Genomic DNA, 27,192 nt, shown 5'->3' on the forward strand with positions numbered 1-27,192 from the left:
TTAAATCTATTCTATTTGTGGTCTTTTCTAAAGATCCAGAATCAGAATCTGCAACTGATGGTGTGACACAGTTCGACAAACTTTGATTTAAAGTTACATTTGGCATTGTTTTATCTCGATGAATTTCTGTTAATTCAGAATAAAAATTTTCAGCCACTTTTTGAATTTCTGCATTTAATGGATTTGTTAAGACTGAATGTCTGTTTTCACCTTGCTCAAAAACTGGTACAACAGGACCAATTGTAAGTGGTACTGTTACTGCTTCCATGCCTTTTGTCAATTGCTGAATTAATTCTCCCTTTGCCTTTAAATATTCTGAAATGTTTTGTATATTTTCAGGTAGCTCTGCTTTTTTATCATTTTTCGAGAAATTATTTCTCGATTCTGAAATCTCTAGATAATTTCTGCTTTCTTTTGGAGTATTTGATTTACTTCTTGATCTTGCCCTTTCAGGTAATCTCAAAAATCTGGGTGAATTTTCATCAATCTCTCTAGGAGGTGCACTAGGAGAAATTCCTGAAAAACTTCTCGGGGTAGACTGTGAACAGCTTGGCTGATAAGGTGGTGGATTAGTAAAAATTTCTTCTTAAACTGCATCATCTAATTCTTCATCAAGATGACCTTTTTTCCGGGAATTCTTTTGACCTGATGTCTCAACAACCATTTCTATAACTGGGTACAAACCATCATGCATGTCCCCTTTTCTCCAGCGACGCACTCTATCCTGGTGGGTTTCCCTATTTATATCTAATTTTGGACCTCTTGATGTTCCCCAATTTTCTCGTTCGAGCTCCATCATTTCAATTTCCCATTCAACTAAAGCTTCAAATTGAGAGGGTCTGGGCTTTGGCGAAAGAGCCATCATTTTATCTCTTAAATTTCTTAACACTTTAACATTAAACGATCCATCTTCTGGCCAGGCTAAAACACCATCATCTTTGGTATATTGCATCCAATTTTCAAACCAGAGGACCGTATGATAACCATATTCTCCTTCCATATATGCTGCGGGTGTTTTGTACTTATGAAGTAATTTTCCACCACGCGCTTCAATTTTCTTGTCAGGATTGAATACATTTTTAATTTTCTGAAACCATGAAGGCTTCTTTTCTTCTTTATACCAATAACTCATGTTTTAAAACTATTCCGCTTAATTTAGAAAAGATCGTAAGTATTTCCTTGTTGTTCCGCTACTCTAGCCAATCCGTGTGCGAAACTCACCAACAAGCCAATTAGGTTAAGCCACGTCACTACCTTGCTCAACCAATGAGAACACTATTTTCAGAAAGGACCAATCAGCTAACAGCTCGTTTTGGTCACGTGAACCAATCAGTGCGCTTACTGTGACGTATGTTAATCAATCGCAGCGCGAACCCTGTGACGTATACTGCTGCTGCAGTGAAGCTGCGCGTGTCACTCCGTAAACTCACCCCTCCTTTACAAAATATTTTCACAGCGCCATTTTAAAACAATTCTTTTCAATGAATTTCAGTTAATAACTACGGAAAAACAAACCATTTGTCTGTTTCGCTAAACAAAGTGATAGTTTTACCAGACATTCAAGATTTCACTCTCGTGAAATAGACGACGCTATTTTCACAAAATCAGTTTTTCGCATTCATACGGAAAAACCTATTCATGCATACATGAAATCTTTGGCAGGACTCTAACCAACCAATAGAAATCCACAAGCGCCAGTAAGAATAGACAACGCCACCTTACCCTTCACACAAGCTCAGAAAAATCCTACTACTCTTTTCACAACGAGTTTTAAAACGGGCTCTTAGTCCCTATACTCTGAGCTACAATTTCATAGGCAAACCTCACTATACATACAACCTGTCATACCTAAAAATCCCTAAGCTTGTGTTGTACGTCCACAACACTTAGTGATATTTCAGTACCACTGACTTAAAAACAGAACAAATGAACTGTGTAACTTCACCTGTCACACTACTCTGCCGGCACATAACTAACCCATTAGTCTATATTACCTAGCTTTATGCACAAGAGACAAACAAAACACTGTCACAAAAAAGACACGATATAAACAAGAGAACATTTAAAAATATGCACATGCTATTATTTAAAACAGCCGCAGTTAATGTTGACAAAACAAAAAGACAAAGTTAATATATTATTTAAAACGTAGTGACAAATGCGACAAGAGCACATATTATTAGTCCCATGTGTTCATGAAGGTGCACATTATTCTAGGTTGAATTAATATAAAAACATGCAACACTCGTTAATATATTATAAATTATGGGAGTTTAAATCTGCGAATAAAATCTTAACTTATTTTTAAAGTTCGCTTCATCATGAGCATGCTCACTTCTCACTATTGGAGTACTTTTGGCGTGATGCCACTCTAGGTGAGTCTTGCAGCGGGAAGATAAATCCTTTAAAGGGAGACTTTTTCTCTGTGAATTTCCCTTCTCTTTCTATAATGTCCTCGTGTCAGTCATCGGGACAACAGCCTGTTAGAACCATCACCAGCGGCTTACACGACCCAGCTCTGCTCACTGGAGTTAGAGGTCCCGCCTGCAGTATCCAGCGGCAGCCAGCCACCAGTCCATTGTGACCCTGCTCTACCTTTTTATAGTTTTAAAGCCACCTTGCAGACTGCAGCATAATCAAGCATCAGCCAAAAGTGAATAGGATTGGAGTGGAACCAGCCTACATGACTGTGCCCTAGCCTTAACAGCACCTGGAAGTCCTGATCTCACCTGTGCGATTGATCTTCACCAGCTAGGATCCATCAGCAGCCACACAAGACTTGCCCTCTCAGCCTGCAAGCCATCACAAGACTCACACCATGAGTTTTTAAATGGCTGTGGGACGTTTTCTCTTTGTTGTTTGACCTATATTGTGTTTCCACCCCTGCACAAAAAATACTAGACCATTTGTTGAAACTTTCTTAGGTACGAGTTGGAGTTGGATGAGGTCCCTAGGCTGCCATCTTTCCTAGAGACAAATATCGGTAACTTTTTCACATTATAAATTTACTTTAAACCAAAATATCTGCTTTCATTTTTAACATTGCTTTGCTGTCTTTATTTACTTTACTTAGCGGTCAGGGGTCAAAATATCATCGGTGACACAAAAAAAAAAGAAAACTGGAACCATACGTAGGAATATGCGCTCACATGGAGGAATTGATGCCTCTGGGCTAAATGAATAGGTCAAAGCAACTCTGCTTCTTTCAGAATATCTTTTTTTCTTTTTTTTTAAGTCTCGTCTAGGCAGCGCTTGAGCTGTCTTTTCGATACATGCTGTATTCTGGATAGGGCATAGACTCCGTCCATCTTCCGCTCATCTTTTTAATTGGCTCGTGTCCCTGTCCTTTAGAAATGTTTTTTCATTGGTCAATATGCATACTAGTCCCTCTTTATAACCACCTTTCCTCTTCTTGTAACCTCCCATGAGAACACCCCCTGTGACATGTGTTGTTACTCTGTAGGCTTTTAAGTACAGCCTCCGAGCACAGCAGGCAGGTCACGCTCTCCCTCAATGCTTATTTATTTTATTTATTCAGCACGGCACACCTCAGCAAGAATAATCGAGAAGGGAGAGCAAGGGAACCCTACTCACAGCGGAACCAGGATAGCTATTTATAACAAGGAAACAATGGTTCCTGTGGAATAGTATATATCTATATATAATTATACCAGTGCGCAATCGCGATAAAAGGGTTATGTAGATGTCATAGAAAGTGGGACCAGACACACTTGGGGTTTCGTTACACACATATGTTTGTATTATTCATACAATATATATCATCAAATTATACAAAAAGGAAAGCCTTTGTGAAGATGTGTCCCAAGAGTAGCATGAACCTAACAGTTAAGTGACACAATGTGACAATATTTACAAGGTTTCACGTATTTTTTTCTACCGAAAACGACCATAATTGAAATGTCCTCAAATTATGAAGCAGCTTTATACAATAATAAGTGCTGTGACAGTGGTTTGTTTTTATCAAAAGTGTCGACAGTGTTTCGACCCTCTCTAAGATGTGGGGTGTCATCAGGACCTATGATACTGGGAAAATCTGGGGAAAGAGTGAGAATAGTAGTAGATCAGGGTAATGAAATTACCTGGATTGTCAACCGCGCAGTTCAAGAATAATAGCAGCTGCACTTTTCTTTTGTTATTTGCTGTCTGAACGCGGCTCATGCCTCTCTTATTATGCATATATATTTTTTTTAATTGTCAGCACCCACGTTTTAGCTTTAAACATTTTAAGCTAAAGTGTGGGCGCCACAATAGCTTGAAAAGTAAACAGAAAGAAAAAACAAATTGCATTTTTTTCTGTTTGTAAAACTTTTGAAGCAACCACGGCACCCACGATTTAGGTTGGGACGTTGAAAGCTAAAGCCCAGGTGCCGCGATTTTAACAAAAGTAAATAAATAGAAAAAAAGCGTGAAGATGGCATAAGTAAATGAATAGGGGGGAAAAAACGTGCAAACGCCTTTTTAAAATGTATTTACTTTTGTTACAATTGCGGCACACGCGCTTTAGCTTTTAACATCTTAAGCTAGAGTGCAGGTGCCCCAATTGCTTTGAAAGTAAAGAAATGGAAAAAAAGTTTTGTTCTATTTCTTTACATTTGAAGCTATTGTGGCATCCGTGCTTTAGCTTATGATGTTGAAACCTAACACACGGGTGCCACAAAGGTTTCGCATTTGCGAGAGTTTGAGCTATTGCCATTTTATATTGCTTGCCTTTTATTTACATGTTTACAAAACCTGGAAGCGGTGTTTACACACCACTTGCAGGTTTTGTAAAGACCTAAATAAAAGGCATTATCATTTACAATGCCAATAGCACATACACTAGCAAATGCAAGCCGATTGCATTGTAAATGTTTGTTTAAAAAAGAGGCTGCAGTCTGGCTCCCTTGACGGTTGAATACATCACTGAGGCTTCTTCAGCTGCCAGTGGCAGTTATGCACTGAACTCAGCTGTGCAAAGAGCAGCACATATGAAACTGCTTCCAGCTATCACCAGACTATATGGTATTCCATTTGTGTGAGACTTGTGCTAGAGACAACTGAAAAGAGGTCTTTGTTTGCTAACCCTCTCTATCAGCAGCTCCACATCTTTTTTGTCACAGACTATCTGCACAGTAGACACAAATGCCTCATGTGATCATTTGAAAATTCCACAGGTCCCCAACCACCTCACCAAATTCTAGTAGTTGCACAGTGAGGTCATGCACCCTTTGCCAATCCATGACATCACAGGGTTAACTTCTTGGCCTTCCTCTTCTCCCCTTCAAAGCCTCTGATTTGATACTGCAGCAATACCTGGTTTTGACCACTATATCATATGTAGATTGACTTATTTAATACATATTTGGAGTTTCAAGGCAAGTGTGGTCTCACATGTTGAGGCAAAGCCTGTTGAAATGGAACTAAGTTTATAGGCAATAAAAGACTTTGGATTTGTCCTCAGAAATTCTTCATCTGTGGAGGAGGCTGGTCCTGTAGTCCATTTTCTATGACATCTGTCAAATAGTTTTCTTTTTATATTGAAGGTTGCTTCAAACTGTAGTCCTACTTCTTTGTTTATGACCTGTCCTGGTTTTTTAGGTCTTGCGCTGTGTCTTCAAGACATGCTGTATTTAGGAATGCTAGCTTTTCATTTTTGAATACACTTGGTAGCCCCCTCCTTTTGGAATTGTATAGCCTCCCATGAGGACTGCCCCTCTTACATCTGTTCTTACTGTTCAGGTTATTTATACTTAGAGAGAACTCTTTATTTAGTTGGCCTGTCTCTTTGCCCGTTAACTGTTCGTGTGCAAGTACATTTCTGTTGCTTCATTTGCTTGCTGGCCCGTAATCTCCCTGTGTTTCCGTCCTCACCCCTCCCATAACACTGCTCCGCAGGCCCCCACCGCACCTCTGAGGCCACTACTGTTTTGATAGTTTTTTTTGTTTGGTTAATTTACATATCATTTTCAGTGCTTAATCTCCATTTACTATCTACCCCTTTTTTTACCATGGACTGACTGCCCACCTCTGAGCACCAATTGAAGCCTCGCCATATGGAGAAATAGAACCCTCCCTAATTAACACGAATCCTGATCACCCTGAACTCTACAAACACCACTGCATAGTTCTCTTTGTGTTGTTGAACATACAAATTTGTCTTATATTGGCTGGCTACTGCCCTCTGAGATATCACAGTAGGCTGCCCCCTGGTTGATTGGTTTGCGGCATTGATCATAAATGTTGCTCGCCCTGACCTTCTAAACCCTACTGTTTTATTGCTTCTTCGTTTCTACTGTTGAATCACACAATTATCTCAAACCCTTCCCTCCCCTTCCTCCCTCCTACTCGGCCCCATCTGACGACCTAGGATGCACCCCCTCCCCACTCCCCTGGACCCTGATCTCTCCAAACATGCCCTAACTCTTGGACCATCTTATAACCGCCTAATCTCTCCAAAAGCGGCTGGAATTTTTTTAAACATAAACTGTTGATTCATCACCCTAAAATTCTAATTGTTGACACCTACCATAGTCTCTCCTCTCCTATGAAAACAAATTTAATTTTCTATACCAAGCGCCCATCCGAATGGAAAAGCACTTTTCTTCGCCACCTTAACATCTCCAAATCAGTCAGAATCCCCTATGGATTAAAATCAACTACCACCCCATCTCCCACCCTTCTTTGTGCTAGCAACATTTCCATTTTCAAAACTGGTTACATTTTTATTCAAGCCTCTGAACACCACCTCATCCTTTTTGACAACCACTTATATTCCCTATCATACCAATTATCCCTCCCAGCTCTGAACCTCTCCCCAACCCAACTGCCCAATACCCTCCTACCTTCTCCCCCCTCGATATTGACCCTCCCCACTACACCAGTCTCAACCACCCCCACCATAGCGACTAAGACCCCTATGCCCTGCACCGAATTCCCCCCTCTCCTCCTACATGACACAGGCTCTCCTCCCTTCCCAAAACTTCGACCTCGTCCACTCTGACCTTACCCTCTACCCCAACTCTTCCCCCAACTCCTGTCTTAGGCTCAAGCTCCTCCCAGACTGTCCCCCCATTTGTCCAACCCTTCCTCTCCTCCTCCTACTTCTTACTTTACCAGAAACAGTCCCCCCTTTGACCCCTCCTTCACCCCCTGAATCTCCCACAAAATCCCAAACAACTCTCTGTCTTCCCCTTGGCACCTCTATCCCCCTCTACAATCGACCACACAGACTACTCTGTGAGCTGAGCTACCTCTCCTCTGCTGACCTAACGAACCTAGTCAGGTCCTAATAACCTAAACCCCTTATAACCGATCACCCTCGCCCCTATTCCGACATTCCAGTGATTGTGGGCACAAGCAGAATACCCTTCTCTCCCATCTCTCCTCGACCCCCAGCTCATCTCACCTCCATCGATTCTTACAAACATGCCAATGTCCCAGTGATCATGGGCATCAAACTAATCCCTTCTTCTCCCAACTCTCTGCGACCCCAATCTCCACTCACCTCTATTCACCCTTGTAATCCCCTCTCTTATTTACTCATTAATTGCCATGCTTCGTAAATATCTGAAACTATCTTCAGTGAGGTTATTGACGTCGCCTTCCTTTCAGAAACCTGGTTCAATGCACATTCACAAGATTCAATCCTAGTTCCAGTCAAATCATCTCAAACTAAACCGAAATAAAACTGAAATCATCCTCTATTCCCCTAAAAAGAACCATCTCCCCATTAAATCATGGATTTCAGACCTTAACGCAATCAATTGCTCACTCACACTGTCCAACTCTGTCAAATCGCTTGTCATTACTATCGACAACACCCTCACCCTTAACGTTCACATCAAAAACTCTGCCAAAGGAGCCCTCTTCACTCTCCGTTACCTCAAGAAAATCAGACCATTCTTACCCATCGATAATTTTAAACTTGCAGTTCAATCATTGGTTCTTTCACATATTGACTATGGCAAAGCCATCCTCAACGGAATCCCCAAGGTCCACTTTGTTCCAATTAAAGCTTTGCTCAACCTTGCAGCCAGGCTCATCACAGACTGCAAACGCTTCGATCATATCTCCCCAGTTCTCAAATCTCTTAAATGGCTTCCTATCGAAGGGAGATCAACTTACAAAACGGCCTGCATTACTCAAAAAGCCCTCCACCAAAACACTCCGCAGTACCTATCCAAGAAACTCCTCATCGCTGGTACCACTCGTCCTCTGAGAAGCACCAACGCCCTCCTCCTAATCCCACCTCTGCATAAAAAGAAAACCAAACAATCTCGCTCCTTCTCTGGCAATGCCCCTACTATCTGGAATACCCTCCCGAAAAACCTGCGCTGTAACCCCTCTTACGCCAGCTTCAAAAAACACCTCAAAACCCACCTCCTTAACTACTACTGGGGATCCTAACCTGTGCCCGACTCCTGATCTCTTTTCACTATACCATATTTGTCTCAGTAATATATGGCCCTCTTCCTGTACACTCCACTCTACCTATATTACCTGTATTGTATTGCTCCAACTCCTGTTTCATTCCTCCTTAATTTTGTAATTTATGTTGTTTTTTACTTTGTTATTATGCTTTTTATACCATGTTTGCCTTATACTATCCTGATCATGTAAAGCGCTTTGATACCTCTGGGTCTAGCCAGCGCTATATAAAAGTTTTAAAAAAATAATAATAATAATAAGCTTGCTCACCGACTGGCCTGATCATTACCTCATCCTATTTAAGATTGCCTCCAATGCACCACTTCCCACTAATGCCCACACCAAACACGTTAAATTGACCAGAAACCTCAAACAAATCCCTCCTGTTTTCTTAAAGCCAAACTCCAAGCACAACTACATCCCCCCCTCCCACAACCTTAACAAACTCACTGAACACTTTAATAAGACCATTAGCGACGTACTGGACCAAATTGCCCCTCTCAAACTGAAGCAACACAGAAAAATTCACCCCAAATCTTGGTTCAATCCTGAACTCAACCATGAAAGACGACAACTTAGACTGGCAGAAAGAACATGGAGGCAACACCCCTCTCTGTCCCATCTTACCCTCCTCAGATCAGCTAGATCTAACTATAAGAAACACATTTTCACTGCAAAGGCTTCCTTTTTAAGAGCTCATCTTGAGAGTTCGAAAAATAGGCCCAGAGAACTGTTCAACATAATTAGAAAACAAACTACCTCTACCCCTCCTGAAATATTGGCCTCAATGGAGATATGTGAGGAAATTGCTAACTTCTTCATGGATAAAATCTCCAAAATTGACCAATCATTTCATCTTCCTCTTCTCCCGACCAGCCACCCCTTTGCCCTTAAAGTTACCAATAACTCGCCTCCCTCACTAACCCCTCCTCTACCCGTTAATCCTCCCACTTACTCTCCCATCACAAACTCTCCCGGTGACCATCCTTCCAACATTCCTCGTAAAAACAATGCCTCCTGGCATAATGTTCGCCCTATGACTGAACTTGAAGTGTTCAACATCATCTCTAAACTAAAGCCAACATCGCATACTAATGATCCTCTCCGTTCCAACCTTGTTCACGAACTAAACCACATCATTGCCTCGGTTAAGACCAATATCATCAACTCCTCCCTTGCCACTGGCTGCGTTCCTTACTCCTTTCAACTCTGTCAAATCACACCCATTTTGAGAAACCTCTCTGCAGACCCCAACGATCTCAACAATCTCCGCCCTATATCTAACGTCCCACTCCTATCTAAAGCCCTTAAAATTGTGCTTTCCTGCAATTGGACAAACAGATTGGCAATTTCAATTTACTCAACTGCCTTCAATCCGGTTTCAGAAAAAGTTGCAGTACAGAAACCGCTATGCTAAATATTGTTGATGACATTCAAGATTCCCTCGACGAAGGTGAGGCTTGCCTTCTTATACTCCTTGACCTCCCTGCAGTCTTTGATACTTTTAACCACTCCTCCTTACTGACTTCACTGAAAGCCTGCTTTGGCCTTACGGTAAGGTCCTCAAATGGTTCGCCTCTTTCCTTCAACATACAACGTAAGAAATCAAAATCAAAGACTGCCTCTCCAATCCTACATCTGTATCCCTGGGCATCCCCCATGGCTCTAGTCTCTCCCCTCCCTCTTTAACCTCTTTATGGAACCCCTTACCCTGCTCTTGAAAGAAGCGGGAATGAACTACCACCTCTATGCCGATGATACCCAACTCTACTACAAGATTAGATCCCACTCTGACATACTTCATCTCAATAACACACTGAGTAAAATCCAAGCCTGGTTCTTCTCTAACCATCTCAAACTTAACCCTAAATAAACTGAAGTGATCCTATTGTCTCCTAAAAACAACCGACTCCCCATCCAAAGCTGGATCACGGACCTTAATGCCCTCAATTGCCCGCTGTCCCTATCCAACTTGGCAAAATCACTCGGTTTCACTCTTGATAAAAACCTTACTCTCACTTACCATATAAAAAATTTGGCTGAAGGAGCCCTTTTCACCCTCCGACACCTCCAGAAAATAAAAGCCTTCATTCCACCAGATGACTTCAAATTGGTTGTCCAATCTCTAGTTCTCTCTAAACTCGACTATGGCAACGCTATACTCACCGGAACCCCTAAAGTACACCTTGCCCCCCTGAGAGCGGTGCCCCACCTGCGGTTAGGCTCATCACTGACTGTAAAAGATTTGACCACATCTCTCCTTCCCTCAAAGCCCTCAGGAAGATGCCACTACAAAATGGCATGCATTACACACAAAGCTCTTTACCAGCAAACCCCCTCATACTTTACAAACAAACTAAGCAAAGTAAGGTGCTCCCGATCGATAAGAAGCACTAATGCTTTCCTCCTCGTCCCCCCGCTGTTTAAAAAGAAATCCACCCAATCTCGCTCCTTCTCCAGGAACGCCCCATACATCTGGAACTCTCTCCAAGGATTTGCGCTGGAACCCCTCCTACTTCAGCTTTAACAAAAATCTTATATCCCACCTCTTCAACCAATACTTTGGCCCTTAAAACATCCACTGAACCACTCCCTTCCTCTCCTCGTCAGGTGATCCTTCAAGTCCCCCGCTTTTCTCCACCCCCCTCTTCCCACATCACAATCCTCCTCTCCTAACGCTGATCTCCACCCCCACTCTACCCCCTCCCCACGTCCTCTTTCCATGTCCACCCCATCACTTCCCTCGATCTCTTCTCCACCATTGTCTCCCTTCAACCCCTTAATCTTGTTCTCCTCCACTTATACTGCTAAACTGCCTAATTCATGTTACTCCGTCCAGACTTTTAGCCCCCCACCTTACTAAACCGCTTAAGCTCCACCTGCATATTTGTATCTCCTTTGTAAAACTGCCTCTCCTTATTCCCTCTTCTCATGTTAATTTGCTCTTCTCTGTCCCGCTTTTTAATAATTTGAATTACTGTATTAATTGATGTTTAACTGTCCTACCCTCCTCCTTCCTTCATGTTCAACTGCCTCACCTTTTTCCCTTCCCTCATGTAAATTGCTCTTCCCATCCTTCTTTTTATTATTTGAATGTTGTGTTTTAATTGACTGTCCATGTCCGACCCTTATACCCCCTCTCATGTTAATCTCTTTCCCCTCTATTTCATACTTATGTTTGGTGTTGTAATTAAGTGTGTTATGCTTTACCCTGACCAAATGTTTTACATTACGTGTACTGCTTTTCGCTCCTGTCAAGCGCTCTGATACCCACAAATCTAACCAGCGCTATATAAAACCTTTCAAATAAATAAAATAAATACCCTTACCCGCTTGCGCGACGCTGCTTGCCCGCCCCGAGATCGCTGCGTTTAATTCTTGTTATTGTACATTATTCATTTAATTTATGTAGCACACCTATCCATTCGCTCAGGGAAAATAAGCAATCAGCCCGATGTTGAGTTGATAGCAGACTCGAACACAGATCCCCCAGCTCCCCCGGCGGCAGCTCGCACCACTTCGCCATATCCGTTCCCAAGCCATGTTGCAGGGTGCAGTACCATATGTGGCCACGAGCGGTCCCAAGGGACACCGAGTGACAGACTGTGGTACTGCACCATCACAAAACCGCTTAATTTTCTGTGTGGTAGTGGAGCTCCAGAATACTGTCATTTGATTCTTCAATGAGGTATATTTACATCTAACAAGTGCAATCAGTTGTTCTCATTAATGCACTAAGTCATTGTACTCTGGAAGTTGTCATCTTCCATTGCGGTATTAATTTATGGAGCACTTCCTACAGTGGTTTAGATGTATATAGGCGTTTTACACATTTATTGATCAATGAAATTGATACTTGTTTTATCGCCCTGGGAAGGCTAATGGACTAAAATCCTAGATGACTTGACTGTGCTAAAAGGCCACACCTGCTACACGCATGGGATACACGAATACCTATAGCATAAAATAGTAGCAATTTGAAAAATTAGAGCCTTTCACTTGGAAAAAAAGGTGTCGAACTAACACGAAGCAACCTGCCTGGAACAGACCAACCTGAAAGCGCTAGGGGGGCTTTGTAACTGCTTGGCATTTATAAGCATTGCTGCCATACATGCATGAGTGCAGTGGCACTGGGGGCCAGACTCGAATATGGAGCCACAGCTCTCCAGTCGGCCGCGCAAACCACTGCGCCATATCCTCTGCCTAGACATGTTGCAGGTATGTGGCCAAAAGAGGTCCGTGACAGTGTGCGAAACTGCACCCTCACAACACTGCTTGTTTATCTTCGTGACAGCGCAGTTCTAGAATACTGGCGATTGATCCTTTTATAAGGGATATTTACATCGAACACATGCAATCAGTTATGTTTAGGAACACAATTAGCATAATCGTTATTGGCTAATGAAGCATAGGCTCTGCCAGACCTTTAAATATTTTATTTTTCATTCTTACCATTTTCAAACTCCTTGTTACTGTTGCACTCTTTTTTTAATAATTAAAATGTTAATTAACAACAAAAATACAAATACAAATGGCAATAGCGCTTTGAAATATGACCTCTACACTGCAAATGAAAAAAAAGTAACAAACATTGTCATTTTCAACGCCCACAGCTCTAACTTTCATAAATGGGAGACCGATTGCATTGCAAAAGCTTGTTGTTTTGAGAATCTGGTCCCCCTAGGTAAGTTTCGCGTGTTTCACACTAGAGCCGCGAGGTAAAGTCCAGGCTGCAATATAATTCCACTGTTTTCTTGGACCGATATTACACTTTAAAATAAGTGCGAATTTGAATGGATATCGAGATGATTCCAGGTAGTATCGTGTGGTGTAGAACTTTTTCAGCGATTTTATCGCCAAACTTTACTCCATAGTGCTTGGAGAGCAAGGAACATGATCTTGCTGTACTGAAAACATATCTCGGCCCGAGATTTCATTACTCTCGTCTAAGCTCGCTTTCAAGTGTTAAAAAAAACCACGTCGGCATTCGTTAAAGACTCAGGTGAAACAATTAGTGAGGAACGCGATTGTAGGGCAGGGACTCGGGCTGCGTATGGTTAATGGGAGCCTCGAGAATGGCTGCGCTCGGGTAAACTTCCGCAAGTAGAAGTTAACTGTAGTCCACACAAATCCCTCCGCGCTGCAGAGCATTTTGAATCACGCTGCAATCCGCCGCGCCGAAAAATACAACCTCAGCATATAATGGACTGACAGCACGTGGTGGGCAGCTGTCCGCATTCTGATGACAGGAAGCCCAGATAGAAGCACTGTGAGGCCAAGGAAAGCAGCACTCTCAGCCGACTCAAAGCAGAGCATTGTCACATCATTCCATCTGAAGTGTGAACCGACCATTCATTGACAACTGAGCTCGGAACAGTTTCAGCAATTCGGAATGGATTTGTTGTTAAGCATCCTGAGAATGAGTAATACAAGGATAATGCATTTGAAATTCGCAAAATGAATGCACTTAAATCTCCACAGGGAAAGAAGACACGTGGTTAAAAAGAGGTTTCAGGATTGAGGTGGGTGTACTGGGAGAAAGCGAGTTGAGTGTGCTAGGAAAGAGGTGGGGCCTGATCGATTGAGAACTGAGAGCCAGTGACTGAGGCAGAAGGCAGGCACAAGGGATGTGTGACTGGTGGAGAGGGCAAAGACTGGGAGGTGTGTGACAAGAATCTGTTAGTGATGGCAAGAGAATTACCACAAAGCCCCTTGTAATGAATAGATCTATAAGTTGAGCGTGTTTCTTGTAGGAGCACTGGTTCTCTCATTCCCTGGACAAACGTCTGTTCTTCAGATATGATCCTCTACTTGTTTAGCAATATATATATATATATATATATATATATATATATATATATATATATATATATATATATCCCCATGCAAGCTTATTAGTAGCATAGAACGAAGGCCTAGTAGAGTCTATTAAGTTAGCCGTGGCCGCAAAAGATTTGTTAGCGGAGTTGTGGCAAGAGTCAGGACGATATCCGTTCAGTAGCATATTGTCCCTAGAGAGTATGTTTAGGCTCAAAAAGAGGGTATGTTCAATCATTAATTGGTAGCTCAGAAGGGTGTCTTTACAGGAGTGCCAGCATCAGAGCTGATGGTCCTTTCCTTTCCTATCCTTTCCTTTCCTTTCCTTTCCTTTCCTTCTGCGTACCCTTATCCTGCTTCACACTGTTTGCATTTCTCCCAACCCACCACATCCCTATTTTCCCTCTTAATTATTCTCCCAGTGAAAAAGCATGGAAGTTAGCTCCACACAGTTGTGGGTATCCACCAGAGCCAATACATTTGGTATTCAGATACATAATGCAAGTAAATGTGGTCATGTAAAGATATTTAGCTGACCAAACCACCGGGTGAATTGTTCAAATGAAGATTTGCATGTGATGCTGTCATGGATTAGAGGGCAAATCATGGATTTTTCTTTGTGGTTTCATCATGACTTGTGAGAAAGTTTAAACATGCCTAGAAGGGTGGGTGTTTTGGTACGTTTGGTATCTGTGTGACTCTACTTTGTCTGACCAGTTAAAGTGGAAGTCTGTCTGTAGTATTTCATCCTTAGTTTTGGAAAAATATGAGCGTTTCTAGTTATGGTTATCATTTAGTGCGAAGCATTAGTTAACCTTGGTGAAATCCTCTTTGCATGTGCAAGCTAAGTGTGAGCATGTAAGTGTGATGTGGCTTTGCATGGGTCTTTTTCTGTGATGCCATCAAATTCTCTCTCTTAGCATGAACTTTTCTGTGTGATATCTTGACTTTGGGAGAGGTTGCTCTTACTTCTGGGGAGCTGGTATGGTAAAGCTTTGGCTTCTGTGTGAAGACATCGTACCTGAACGGCAAAGCATTAGCTAGCTTGTTTGATGTCATTATAACTTTAGGTAAAGCATGGCATTGTGTGTGTGTGTGACGTGATTATGGCCCACAAATAAGCTATGATGTGTACCTACCATGTCATTGTAACTAGAGACTAATCACAAGACTGTCTGAGTAATATCACAACTTTGGACAAAACACAAATTTGTCTCTCTAATGTCATTAATGCATTCATTTTATTAATTACTTACAACAAATTATAGACTTAGTTGTATGAAGCTGGGATCAACAGTGTTATAATTTATATATCCATCCCTCTGTGGCTGTTTACTATAACCACTTCTCAAATGTGTTTTGTTTAAAGACGTGCAACAAGTGCATCTAACTGGAAACCCTGCTTCTATACTATAGAACAGAAGTGACTCTTCAAAAGATGTTGTAAATGTGCAAACACATCCTTCAGATCCTTGTAGATATCAGGTCCTGCCACATTTCACAAGCTCATGTTTAACCTCCTCAGTTGTTTGCCTCCTCGTTGAAAACTAGTACTCGTTTACTTTCAATTACTCATTTGGATTTGGATTTTGCTTTTTATGTTTGCTCTTTTATTTTTTAGAGCTCATCACACTACCAGTGTACTTTTAATTTTTGTGTTTTAAATTGTATTCACAAATAAAACAAACACACCCTTCTGCCATCATCTTTATGCATTCTGCATTCCACAGATTTCAAGCAGTCCACTGGTTGCAGCGTATTTTACTGGGGAGGGGGCCTACACCAAGCATGCATGACTTGTCTCTGGTACTTTGAACCTCTTCCCACATGCTGGTGGCAGGTCTGATGTCTACTTTCAGGAGCCCTCATTCATAGATCTGAACACCCCTGTGGAGACTGGGATTGTCAAAGCATTTTGCACTCAAAGGAGAGCGGTTAGGTTAAATTTGTGGGTTGAGTTCCTGAGCCTTGTGTTATACATAGGCATATGTGGCGTTTCACAATAGTCTTGTTGGAATTGGAGGTGCTAGAATTGCCTGGCCCTCCATTGTCTCTTCGGTGTGGATGTCCAGCACCACAGATAACTAAAGTTCCATGGAACTCTAAAGCCAAGGTAGGCGTGCAAATGGGAGAGGCATGGGTGGATGGCCTCTGTAAAGTTATGAAGTCTGCTTGTGGCAGTGACGTCAATTTCATAGCAGAATAGCACCGATGTCTCGCGTGCTGCTTCATATTTTTTGGGGACATACTGAGTGAATCAGTAGTGCAAGAAATATTATCTCATGGGATGCAGAAAATCACTCATTGAGGAGAGAGACTGAGTAGTTTGAGTGTACTGCAATAAAGCAAAGCTGTTGATTGTCAGTCACAATCCCAGTTTGTAGGTTCATACCTGTACCTCTGAAAGGGAAACTGGGTGGTTGAGTGACTGTCACCGCCGTGGTATTAGACTGCTTTTCCATTCCTCAGAAGGTATTTATTGTGCAGCAATGCAGCCTCTTGGACACAAATCGTGTACTTTGTTTGGTCAGTTTGGCCAAATTCATAGATATGTTTGAACAGATGTTGTCCAAATACCTTCTTTCAGAAGTTGCGTCTTGCTCCTTCCAGTATCTGAACCCGGGACAGTTAGACAATTAGAAACACATTTTGTATTAATCTACAAAGCCTTAAAATATGTTTGCTAACTAGAGAGAAGGAAAAGATTGTCATCAAATTGTTATTTATGACTTATGTACCTTGATCCTGCTCAGCTGCCCAAGTACTTGCAAATCTTAAAAAACATCGAATGAGACTTTAAGGAAAACATATTGGCAATTGCAACAACCAGTGATTCCACCGGAGGCTGCTTTTCCAGTGCTTGACCTGTTGAAACGTATGTCTCAGATTCAGAAGGGCTCAAACGTTCCAAGTATACTTTGATCTTAGTAAATATTAGAGAGGTGCTCCTTCAAAGTGGTTTAATTGTCCTTCCTCTGACTGACTTTCACAATCCCTTTTGGACTTTGAATTTCTTCTACTATTTCCTATCTGAGTGCACAGCTAAGCTTGTAATTACATTTTTTAGAAATATTTTCAAAACGTAGCCTGCAGCCCCATTTAGTATGGCTGCAACAATTGTATGTGCCATACCAATGGACACTGCCGATTGACCCTTGGGATCTTTCCACTAATAGTTGTTCGAGGTACGGCACGCTTTTCTATTTGAATCATGCAGCTCTTCACATTTTTTTTAACAATGTGTAAGAGTGGCAAAATGTACAAAGCAGATCCCACTCACTTGGCTCTTCATCTATTTCCTTAAGCTTGTTGTAAAACAGAAATACACCTCGTCCTTTTTGGTAAGATCTCCACTCTTTCAAATCAGCTGATGATTTGCTGCAGTAAACTCCTCGGAGGTAATTCCATCCAGGGACAATCTTTTCCTTCGCCACCACCTTAGATTACAGGGAAGAAGCCTACATTGTGACCACCCATGCTTCTCTTCTCAAGCAGATCTAAAAGGACTAGGCTTAGCTCTGCCAGTGTTCAGTCTTCACTTCTAAAAAAAACAGCTGATCCCAGTCAAGTAAACAACACCACCTTATTTAAGGCTATGTTGGTCTCAAAGTATAACCTTCTATGCAAGGCGTCAATTGTAGACATGGTGATCTCTTTCAGATGTTAGTCTTAAACCATCCAAGGAACTTTGATGTGTTTACCAGATCTAAGGCGGCATATTTCTGCATCACCATAAGGAAGGGCACAGGAGTTTCCCAGGAGTTAAGTAGCAGAAGATCATTGCAGATGCTTTCCATTCATGTTGGATATGTCCCTTTCTGTGTTCAATTCAGTGATTTTTACAGTCACTTTTTACTTTTGCCTTCCACCTACCCAAATGGTCATTCTTAGCCTAGTTTGGGTTTAGACCCTTTTGGTGACGTTCTTTAAAAAAGGAAAGATTTTCCAAATGATAAAGTTTTGGTTGTTGAAAGATGTTATCGAATCAGATTTTGGTTTACAAAAGATTGTATTATCCAGCTTTAATCGCCCCAAATTCATGAGCTGAAGAATACATCACGAAGTAAAAATATCTTTTTGGAAACTATGTGGTCATAACTCGAAAACATTGACATTTCGAAATATTTTTGGGAAATCCACTGACATCTTCCACAACGGCTCTAAAGAAAACTGGTTGCATGTCAGCCACCTAAAGCAGAAGGCCGCTTTTCTTGGCTAAGGCAAACACCAGTGTTGAAAAACCTACATAACTTTTCATCTTAGCCCTTTTTCAGTTTCTGGATATTTTACCCTTCCCATCAAGCCCTTAATGTTAGTGGGAGACCCTCTCAACACTTACTATCTTTCTCCTTGCTATTATCCGCTTTCCTTTCCCGTACGTTGATGCTTATGAAATACATTTCCCCGTAACAGGCTGTTTTGGCAAATTGAAGCCTGTGATTCTAGTGTTGAATTATTCTGCTTTTTAAGTTTTTGGAGGAAGAAAAACACCTTTATTTTTTATTGTATAACTATTTAATTCACTTAATAAAGCTGTTTGACTGTCTCATATTATTTTTCCCACTTTAGTGAAAGGTAGTCCAAATTTACATGGTGACCACTGCCGCTATAGCTTATCTTAACAAAGCAGTAAAGCAGTTCTCATGGCAGGCCATTTAAGTGACCACTGTCCATGTACAAGCCTGCCTACGAGGTGTAGAGTCCTCTGAAGTAGTTAACCTCAGCAGCTTATACCGCACTTCACTTGGAGGAAAATCGACGAAACATGTTTCCAAATGGTTGGTTCAAACTGTCTCAGGAGGGCTGTTCTCCATGATATGCGTGGGCTAATGCTCACTAGGGAATCTGTTTCTGCTAGCCTGGTCAGAGAAAAGCCTGGTTGCTTTTCCACAGATTCCAGTGTTTCGGGATACTGTGCAGAATTCAGTAACAACATACAAGCATTTCTGATACCACTAGCATCACCATCTGCAGTGGTTCCAGATCTCTTTTTTTTAACTTCTTTTTATTAAATATAAAACAAGCTTCAGGTATAAGCATTTTACAATGTACATATATAAGGTTTGTATCAGACATGACAATTCTCAGGCATTATAACACATCATCTACATTAAAATGTGTGTGGAGCCCCTCAACACCCATTGGAGTAGGTCTCTTAACCAACCCGGGAAACCCAGTCAAGGCTCCCCACAAGTCCCATCACAGACCCCTATATACTGACCACGGCCCCCATATTCTCTCCCACTTGCGAGGGCAGCCCGGCTTTGATACACCACCTGTTCCGCACTATGACACCAGTCCATATCGCATAGTCATGCAGCCACTGTTGGAGGTTCTGTTGCCTCCCATGTGCGTGCAATGTTCCTCTTAGCAACCCCCTCAGCCAGAACTAGCCACAATTTGGTCCACTTCGGCCACGTGATCTCTCCTGTGACAAGGAGGATGTGCCATCTGGACTCCATCGGGCCCGGTGCACCCACTACTGCCTCCAACACACGGGCAACGCCCTTCCAGTATTTCTGAATCTTGTGGCAGGACCACAAAATATGAAAGAACGAACTCACCTCGCCACATCCTCTGACGCATTCCTCTGAGCCCCCATCCCTAATACGGACCTGCACCATTCTCGAAGCATATGATCTGTGGAGGATGCAAAGCTGGAAAGGTCGAAATCGTGCTGTAATGGCTATGTCCCTGGGGCACTGGAGGCCCTCCGCCCAGTCTTCGTCTTCTAGCAGACCCACATATGTTTCCCAGGCCTCCCGCAAAGGACCCAGACAGTCCGGAGTATTGTTAACCAGTTTCTTGTATGTTATGGACACTGTCTTCTGAATCATGGGGTCCAAGAGAAGCCTATCCTCTAGTGGCGAGTATTCTGGGAGCACCATCCCTTCTTTCACGTGGCAGGGAAGCGCCAAGCACAACTGTCGGTAACAAAGGTATTCACCTTCACCCATTTGGAAGCCCTCTTGCAGACTATCGAAGGTTACCATTTTATCACCTCTCCAGACGTCTCCCGAGCACATCAATGCCTATGAGGCTCCACCTCCGAAACTCCTCCTGTCTGTGCACTTCTTTCAGGAATCCCCCTCCCATAGCGGGGGTCTGTTCAGTGAGCTTCTGTTCCCACCCTGTCATCCTAGTTGCCCGTTGCCAAATATCAACAACCGTTTTAGTATGTGGCAGCAGATGTGCTGAGCCCCACCTTTACGATATAGTTCCTGCAAGTGACTGCTCGCACCCAAGAGTAGTCTGTCCACTCTATACTGGTTTCTCAAGTGGGGAGAAGACCCAACCATTGAAGTTGATAAGATGGGCAGCCCAGTAGTATTTTCTAAGAGCGGGACTGCAAGCCCCCCTTCGTACATCCCCTTCTGTAATTTCTTAAACGCAATCCTAGGACTTCCCCCTCCCCACAGTAACAGGCAGATCTCTTTTTAATGCACCTTATTATTTTCTTGTTTAGCCACCATTTGAGTAAAAAAACATATTTTCTGTTTAATTTGCAACTTGGATCTAACAGCATGTAATAGCAATGCTGAACTCTTTTTTTTAAACTGAAAATAACTATTTATTTAGTTCTTGGTCCTCAAATTTCTGCTTTCTTTCAGAGCTTAGGGGTGTGAATCACTTATATTCCCTTTCAGGTTCCTCTGCTTTCAGTATTCCCCGAGTCTCCTGCATCTTTGAGTAAAACGAGTATAGTTCTTGTAGCTTTACCCAATGCCGCCACTCCACATTGCAACTGAGGTGAGAAGAGCTTCTTTAGCAGGGCATGGGAATATTTTGAATTGAAGAACTCCAAGTACTCTTGTATATCTGCACATTATATTAAAATGTAACCCCACAACTAAGCACAATTCACAGAGCCTTTAGACCTTGGTGTCCATGTGAAGCATCTAGATTGCTGACTAGTGGTTAAACGCTATAAACCTCTGCAGGGTTACTTCAGGTCTGCAGCAGACGGTAGCTACTGTACAGTATCCTTGATGGGTATTTTAATTCACCAGTTGTGCCCCAAGATTTTTTATACTATTGCTGTGTCAAAACTCAGTTTTTATGCTTGATTCTTTAGCAGTAGCAGGGTCAAGCAGTCAAAGCCTAATGAAGGAGGAGGTATAGATTTGGGACAAATGGGTATGCCATAATCACAGGCATTGATGGTCACAATCTAGTTATGTCTATTCTTTAGAAAAATATTTGGTGTTTATTTAGAGAATTGAAATTCATGTATGACTTCACCCAAAGAAAATCCATTAATCAGTACTTTACCATTTATATGGCAAGTAGTTGTAATTATTTCTGTATTAAAATGTAGGGCCACTTTTCCCATGGTTTGTTTGCCTTCATTGAATCTAAATAATCTTTGAATCTTAGTCCTTTTACTATCGTTTATCTCAGTAAATTAATCAATTGCCAGGCAGAACTATGCTGCTCTTGTATTGCTGAATAGTTAGTGTAGAAAACCGTACCCAAACTGGAAAGGGCCCCAGTCCTATTAATGGAGAGATCTGGCCTGGAAATGTTGCTGGAAGAAGATTCAAAACGAGTTGGATCTGGTTGAGCCCTGTTATAGGGTATCCCAGAGCGAATACAAGTCATTATTAAACCTGATGGAAAACTAAATAGATGGCTCTCAAGGATGTGAACAACATTTCAGGTCATGTATTTCAAAGCTGCCTTGTCATAGTCAATAATTTCAGGTGCTGGCGTCCCCCAAGAATCTGGATCACCCAGCAGGAATAATGACCCTCCCCTACGGGTTATCCTTTGACCACATCACTAGCTGTAGGCTTTTGCTTCTTAACCTAAAGAGGTTTTCTCATTTTATCAGTGTTTAAGCTTTGAGGACAATGTACCTTCAGGATTCCTGAAGTCCGGATCCCTAGGCGTGGTGAAATATACCTGTATCCGATCTTGCTTTTTCAGTTCCTTTCACAGTGGTTTTAGTGTTATCCTCACTTTCTTGACAGTATACCAACTGCAATGAATCTATGCTGCAGCCATAGAGATCTGGCATGTTCCTGCATCACTTTACCCCATCAATGTTTAGCACATGAGGACTTCCTCCCAGCACTTCCAAGCACCACGGTCATCTGGAGCGGGGGTGTCCGCCAATTCAGTTCACTATTACCCTGTTTCTTTATTAACTTGAAGAATTCTTCTGCTTTAAACTCGCTCATAAGCATAACTTTCCAGAGGGCTACAGCGCATGCCTGCTCTTAACATTACAGCTCAAACCTGTATTCCAGGACAGACGCCTTTCTTGTTCAGGAAGCCCTCTGCAGCGTTTATGCAGCATGTATGATTGATTCGTGATTCTGCCTGTACCGTCACCTCCTTCCATGTACAATGATGCATATTGAAAGTGTTCGTTTGATTGTGGCTGAGGAGAGCAGGACTTGAGAGTAAAAATCATAACTTTTGGGGGGATTTCGGAGCCTTTTGACCAAGCAGTCCTCCCTCACTACAGCAATCCAGCAGCTTGCAGACAGAGTGCTCTTAGAACCATGGCCAAAGATTGCAAAAACTAGTGGGACTCACAAGACTACGAGCCGGGGAGGGGTAGCCGTGTATTGAATAGGAGGGGCCTGTTTTCCACATTTAAAGCAACATCTTTTGAAGAGCAGTTACCTTCCATTGCGTGCCACTTACTGCATGCCTAAAACCACGTGTGCAAGAGGGGTAGGTGGGGGTAGGAGTACCAGACTCCCCATGAAGGTAACGGTTGTGTTTTGTGTACATTTGGAGCAACAAGAAGGCATTTGCAACTTCTCTCTATTTGTAGAGTGTGTGGGTGGCTGTCGGACACAGAAATGTTCACTTTGTTTTTTTCGTTTGTCATTGACTTGTCAGGGCTGGGAGCAGGGGCACCCTCTGGCATTTGTGCATCGATCAGGAAAGCTCCGATGCGGATAGTGCCTTTTGGAGACACCTCCATCTTTACTAAGCAACACACAGTCAAAAAGCCAGACTGCCCTTTCTCCCCTCTCTCACAATGAAAAGTTAATTATCAAAGTTGAAATTTAGAGAAAGTCTCGACTCGTTCTTCCTCCACTTTAAACTTTTCCAGACTGGGACGTTTCAGAGACTGCCTCTCCCTCCACCGCCACAGCCCAGCAGAGTCTCAGCCCTTCGCAAGTACCTGGCTGCACACTCAGGGAACTGTCCGTGAGAGCTCGTGATGGGGGCCAGATCCATGGATTCCAGAGGGAGCTGGTATGGCCTTTCTGTGCATCTGACCCATTGTGTGTGTGAGGATGAGGGAAGGATGTGTCCTACAGCCATGAGCACACTTCGGAGCACACCCTGCAAGCGCCTGACCGTATCGGATAGCTGGGCTCCTGCCCAGCATGCAGCTGCTTGGGATGGCACCACAGACATTGTGAGAACTCCCCCAGAGTGCCCAAGCACCTCTAACTGATGATTCACTGCACAGGACTGATTGTTGGTCGAGGGGTGCTTAAGCTGCTGCCACCGCTTTTTTCTGCATGGATCTTCGCTTTTGAGTTGTCCATGTCTTTTGTGATCTATTCCGGGCCTAGGAAGCCGTAGGGCTGGACCTTTTGGCAGTGGCCTTGATCTGTAGTGGGACCTTGTGGTTAATGACACTTCGGTGAAAGGGCTGGGCCTGCTCCATTTCAGTACATCTCAGAGCCTTTGCTTTTCCAAGAGCCCTTGAGGCGAGATTTTTCTTATTTTCTTTTATTTCTTCCCATTCATCCTCTAATTTCCCGCCTAAAAATGTCTGTATTTCTTGTGCTCTGTAAATGAGTCATGGCTGTTTTCTGATGTCTTTAAAGCACTTTTGAATGAGTTTTACTCGATGGTTTGTATATTTAATATTGTATTTTTCCTGAAGTCTGCTCTTTCACCACAGATGTTCTATAAATATATATATAAATATATATATAAAGAGAGAGAGTTCTATAATATAAGACAGATGCGATCTATATTTCTTGTTCATGATGCTGTTTTGTATCAGAATGGTTCATTCGCGAAGCTCTTGCTGTTTTCGAGATAGCGTGTGCTCCTTTGTTTTCGTGATGTGTGTAGTAACAGAATAAAGCCCTTGGAATAGCAGTGCACTCTACTGTCAGTGTGTGTCTTTATTGTCTTAAGCGATGTCCTGCTGCCGCATTCATCTCCTCTCTATCACCTTCTATGCTTCTTTTCTGTTGCTTCCCCTTTCCTCCACCATACTGTCTCTGTTGCTAATCAGCTACCCTCTACATATGTTTTTAGGATTATAAAGCTGTCTGGTTATTTGCTACTTGGAGAATCCCTTCCATTTAGAGGCTTTAGGCTATGCTATTTGTGGTTTTAGTTGCCAAGAGTGCTAGTGTTTCATGGTAGTGATATTAATCTTTTGTGTACATCTGAAATCTGTATAGATTCATTTATCAATAGATTAGGTAACTCATTGTTATGACTTAAGCATATTTTTCTTTGCACTGCTGATGGCGTTTGATTAATTCCTTAAGGGGTTTCAGATGGTCCGGTGAGGATTGCTCAAATTGTCAAGCATTTTCCTAACAGCAAAGCCCTTCTGTGATTTAGACCCTTAGGTCCCTTGGCACTTGACTGTAGCATATGAGTAGTTGAATGTCACTCTGTTTGTATCTTTATCCTGCTGAGAAAAGGTAAGTGGTGCTATACATGGTGATAGAATGAGAAACCGATTTACTTCAAAGTACAGACCTCGAAGAAGATCTTAGAGCAGTTGCCCGTAGTTTGTCTCGTCGTCCTAATGTCCGCTTGAGTGTCACTCAAACATTCTTCACTGAGTAACTTCAGAACACTCAGCCAAGTACTAATCATCCATTCAAGCTGCATGTGCATCCCATATGCCTTGTTGCATGGTGTTGAACAAGGAGTGTGCTTCTGCTGAGTAGGAGCATTAGATGTCGTTATTGCATAATGTTAGTTTAGCAAAACTCACAGACTTCAACTTTGGAAACTAGACACTCATTTGCTGAGCAAAGGCCTCTCAACTGTTTTGACATGGGCTCCAGCTCTAATGGAATCATTTCTCCTTCTGCTAGACATAGGCATCGATTCAAATGAGCCAAATGAAGTTAACCTATCTCTCTTAGTCCAAGGTAAGTTCTTTCCACTTTTCAACAAGTCTTAAGGATGCCAAAATAGCCTGCCTGAAAAACGTAACTGCATCCTTCAACATAAAGGGTGGTCAGTAAGAACAGTGGGTCTAGTTCAGTGGGGCAGTGTGTAGCATTATTTGTGCCATTTCCTGGAGAACGGGCCTTTGGGCTCAGTTAAGGAACACATTTTACAGCTTTGTCATCTCAGTGCAGCGAGGACTTGGCTGCATGTTGTCCGTGATTGATTTCACTGCTAGGAACACCGACTTTCCAGTTTTTTGAAGCCTAAATGTCCAGTTCTGTTTTTTCATCATCAACTAAGACTTTGCTCTGTTTCCATGAGTATTCTCCCTGTACTTTTACACACATCCTTTATCATTTTCTCCTCTGATAAGCTACAGATTTCCACTGAAATGCTACAGATCGCCGCTGCACTTCTTATTTTTTTAATTAACTTTCTTTATTGGGTTTTCAGTTGGTACAACTTACTTTGAAACCAGTCAGACCCTCACCAAAATGGAAGATCTTCGTTTAGTGTGATTCCAGTGGTTACAGCGGTATTCATTTACTATTCATTCACAATTAAAATGTAGTATTTATTTAGTATGCATGAAGACTAAGTAGTATGTCCACAAGCCGAAATATGCAAATGAGGGAATACTAGTTCTACTCAACAGACCTTCAAATACATAATGAACACTTCAATTGATTGCTAAAAGAAGACTAGTAGTATTGTAGAAGAATAGTATTTGAAGCTTAGTAGTATTCTGTTATGGTTTATTTGCAGCACTTGTGCTATTTCAAAAGCAAAATGAAGGCTAGTCTCATTGATTGTGACCACTGATTGAAGACTACTGGTATTCTTTGTGAGCAATATCTGAATACTAACAGCAATGATTGGGCGGGGGTTGCGTGTGGGGGGGTCGCGGGTTGGGGGCTCGCGGGTGGGGGGGTCGGGCGGGGTGGGCTCGCGCAGGGGGTGGGCTCGCGCAGGGGGTGGGCTCGCGCAGGGGGTGGGCTCGCGCCACAACCCTACCCTAAACCCTAAAACACTACTCCCAGCACGACCCTCCCCGACCCCCAGTCTGGTCCCCACACTCAAACACTACCCAGCACGACCACCCAGCACAACCACCCAGCACAACCACAAATCCTAAGACACTACCCTAAACTACACAAACACCGCAACACTATCCTAAACCCTAAAACACTACCCCCAGCATGACCCTCCCCCATCTCCCATTCCGGTCCCCACTCTCAAACACTACCCTGCACGACCACCCAGCACTACCCTAAACCCTAAAACACTACCCTAAACTACACAAACACCACAACACTACCCTAAACCCTCAAACACTACCCACTGCACGACCCTCCCCGACCGCCAGTCCGGTCCCCACACTCAAACCGTACCCTGCACGACCCCCCATCACTACCTTAAACCCTAAAATACTACACTACACAAACACCACAAAACTACCCTAAACCCCAAAACACTAGCCCCAGCACGACCGTCCCCGACCCCCAGTCCGGTCCCCACACTCAAACACTACCCTGCACGACCCCCCACCACTACCCTAAACCTTAAAACACTACCCTACACTACACAAACACCACAACGCTACCCTGAACCCTAAAACACTACCCTACACAAACACCACAACACTACCCTAAACCTTAAAACACTACCCCAGCACAACCCTCCCCCGCCTCCCAGTCCGGTCCCTACACTCAAACACTACCCTACATGACCCCCAGCACTACCCAAAACCCTAAAACACTACCCTACACTACACAAACACCACAACACTGCCCTGAACCGTAAAACACTACCCCCAGCATGACT

The 27,192-nt window shown here is 42.7% G+C and overlaps 1 protein-coding gene and 1 long non-coding RNA gene across 2 annotated transcripts in view; both read left to right on the plus strand.

Moving 5' to 3' along the window:
• AGAP3 (ArfGAP with GTPase domain, ankyrin repeat and PH domain 3) overlaps positions 1-27,192 on the plus strand; it is a 1,596,783-nt gene that overhangs the window by 604,374 nt on the left and 965,217 nt on the right. The window lies entirely within an intron of this gene.
• Positions 13,783-24,332, plus strand: LOC147685018 (uncharacterized). Its single transcript, XR_015300670.1, has 2 exons — positions 13,783-13,949; positions 23,318-24,332. It is a non-coding gene; the product is annotated as an uncharacterized LOC147685018 (long non-coding RNA).

This window comes from Lissotriton vulgaris, chromosome 10 (genome assembly GCF_964263255.1).
Source record: "Lissotriton vulgaris chromosome 10, aLisVul1.2, whole genome shotgun sequence".
NCBI lineage: Eukaryota > Metazoa > Chordata > Amphibia > Caudata > Salamandridae > Lissotriton > Lissotriton vulgaris.